This window comes from Suricata suricatta, chromosome 11 (genome assembly GCF_006229205.1).
Source record: "Suricata suricatta isolate VVHF042 chromosome 11, meerkat_22Aug2017_6uvM2_HiC, whole genome shotgun sequence".
Lineage (NCBI taxonomy): Eukaryota > Metazoa > Chordata > Mammalia > Carnivora > Herpestidae > Suricata > Suricata suricatta.
The window spans coordinates 11,576,598-11,579,630 of NC_043710.1; the positions used below are offsets into that span (position 1 = coordinate 11,576,598).

The window sequence follows — 3,033 nt, forward strand, 5'->3', positions numbered from 1 at the left end:
AGGGAAAACATCTTCACATGGGAACAATATTGATTGACTTCAAAGTGAGACACACTCACCCACCCACCCCACCCCTGCCCAGCAAGGTGTTTTATAGAGCTTCCCTCCTTTGCTTATGACAACACGTTCTGTAAATTATGTAGGAGAGGTGATTTTATTCTTTAGTTTACTAATAACAAGAAGACAAGTGACTCTTCCAAAAATGTAGTCAGAAATAAGGGTGGATCTAGGACTTGGATCAGGTTTGTGTCTCCGTGTTGGGATGTTTCCTCCAATTTTACCTGTCTTAGAAGTCTTGGAATATTTTCATAGTACCTGATAGAGAACATCTCCAACCGTGTATATGCATGATTTCATAGCAAAAAGTATGATTTCAGACTCACTATTCAGGATTGCTTGTCTCTTTTTCCAGCAGCAAAATAAGCTTCTATGTCGTATATATTTTTTTAGTAAGAAATATAATTCATGCAAAATCCATGGGGCACTCTCCCTACTATGAGTTATTTGAGCCCAGAATAGATGATTTGTACATTACTTCTAAAGCAGTCAGTTAAGGCTGGGATTTCAGTATCAAAGTTTCCATCAATGTGGAGTTTAGTGATATTTATGGAAAAACATCAACCGCTTTCTTTCGAAGGATCAGCCAAACAAAAAAGTTAAGTGATGCCCTGATTCAGTAAATATTAAATTCATCTTATTTACTATCTCTGTGCTGTCACTGGAGGTTAGGAAAAACAGAATACAGGGAAATAACCTTTGTATAAACTACAAAAGTGTTATAACTCAATTAACAAGATGAGTACTCCACTGTAATCTTTCCCACACTCTCTGGTCCTTATTAGTATTGCCAGCACAGCTACACAGGCCAATCAAAGATAAGGTTGCTAAAAGCACAGCTTCTGATTTGGTCACAGAGGGATTTGAATCTTGAATGAGGGTTTTATATAACTTCTCATATCCTCAGGTTTTTTAATGGTAAAGTGGGAATAGTAAGAATTCTACTTATCTCATAATGAATTTAAATGAAATGGTATATTAATATACATACATATTAATGCATGCATAAATATATGTACACATGCATACATAGAAATATATATGCATGTAGCTCTTACTCTTTGCAGGACCTGATCTATTCTGAGATGTTATGATTGTCAATGGTTGACAGATCTAATGACTTCAGGGACCTGGCTTTGAAAATGAGGATGTGAAAGAATCAGGAGAACAATGGTAGATAATGATTTGTGAGGATAAAATGTCTTTCTAAAGGACTCAAATTCAAATTAAGATTTAAGACACTTGCTACACAAGAATATATCACGTAAAAATTTTTAATGCGGAGCTCTCCACTCAGAATTATTATGAAAGATATGTATTTAGTGCCATTGTGTTACCTGTAGAGGTGGAGGTTCTGTTGATGTTCTCTGGTCTTGCGTAGTCTTTGTTGCTTTTGGTCTTTTGTTTTGTTTTGCTTTTTCTCCACTCAAACTGTCCCCCTTAGAATTTCTTGCAGGGCTGGCTTAGTGGTCATGAACACCTTTAGTTTTTGTTTACCTGGATAATTCTTTCTCTTTCCTTCTATTCTGAATCGCGGCCTTGCTGGATAAAAAATTCTGACTGCATATTTTTCCCATTCCACACGTTGAATATGTCCTGCCACTCCCTTCTGTTCTGCCAAGTTTCGGTGGACTTTGGTAACTTTTTGTGTTTACACTTGTAGGTTTAGGACCGTTTGTCCCTTGCTGCTCTCAGAATTCTCTTTTTATCTTTATACTTTGCAAATTTCACCATAATATGTTGTGGCATTGACCTGTTTTTGTTGATTTTGAGGGGAGTTCTCAGTGACTCTTGGACTTGAATGCCTGTTTCCTTCCCCAGATTAGTGAAGGTCTCAGCAAAAATTCATTCAAATAACCCCCCCACCCCTTCTTCCTGCTCTTCTTCTAAGACTCCTATGATGAATTTTGTTTTGCTTTATGGAATTGCTGAGTTCCCCCAAGTCTCCGTTTATGATCTAATAGTTTAAGAAAGAAGTTAAGCAAAACAATGGCTCATTTGGAATGACTAGAACAGTCATTTGAGCTGGCAGAGACAGACTGAGGAACACTGGAAGGGACAAAATAATCAGTGGACTAAGTGTGTGAGAAAAAGGAAACCAATGAGAGGCTACAAGACTTCAGAACTCATCCTTTCCTGAATCTCTCATGTCACCCCTCACCTTTCTCAAACAAACAGAAAGGCTATCATTCCATCCTAAACATAACATGGTAGCTAACATTTATCAGGCCATACTAAGCATCCAACATTTTACTCATTGTGTGTAGAGCATTGTCTCATTATTTCTTTCAACAATACCTGAGAGATCTCATCATAATCTTCATTTTGTATATGGAGAGAGTGAGGTCTGGGTCCTGAGGTTGGAACCAATGACTCTTGAGAAGTAAATGATAGGGCTGATAAGTGCCTCTTTCCAGACCCCAAGCTCTACATTAACACTCAGAATTGCCTCTGCCGGTTGTACTCGCCCTACTGCTCCAGTTACCCACCACATCCACTATGCTGATATGTCTCTGTTACTTACATAGAAAGCCCCAAACACTGAGTTTGGAACAATGAAGTTAATGAGTATGTGTAGATTGAGTTAAGTTCAATTTTTAAAAAGTTAAAACCAGAGGACTGAATCCTTGGGTGCAAAACTTGGCTTTGGCAATAATAATTTTATAAACTAACTGCACTTTTCAACCACTGTGCCTCACAAGCTAAGTGGGGGTCATAAGTAGTCAATCTCATGGAGTTACTGAGAAAAATGTATGCGTACACACATAGTGTCTAGGGCAGTTTTTGGCACACAGAAAACATAGAAGTGCCTATATTTACAAGCTTGTGGAACTGAAATGACAGATACGTTTGATACCAGATCAGGACATTCCTTTTCCCACATCTCAGTTTACAATTTTACAAAATTTAGAAGGTGGAATAAGATCCACAAAGATCCCTCAGTTTGAGCAATGTGTAACCACATAGATAATTTAT

At 37.7% G+C, this 3,033-nt stretch overlaps 1 protein-coding gene across 2 annotated transcripts in view; it reads right to left on the minus strand.

Annotated features, from left to right (window-relative positions):
- LOC115306947 (olfactory receptor 5B3-like) overlaps positions 1-3,033 on the minus strand; it is a 12,313-nt gene that overhangs the window by 4,483 nt on the left and 4,797 nt on the right. The gene's annotated exons all lie outside the window — the stretch shown is intronic.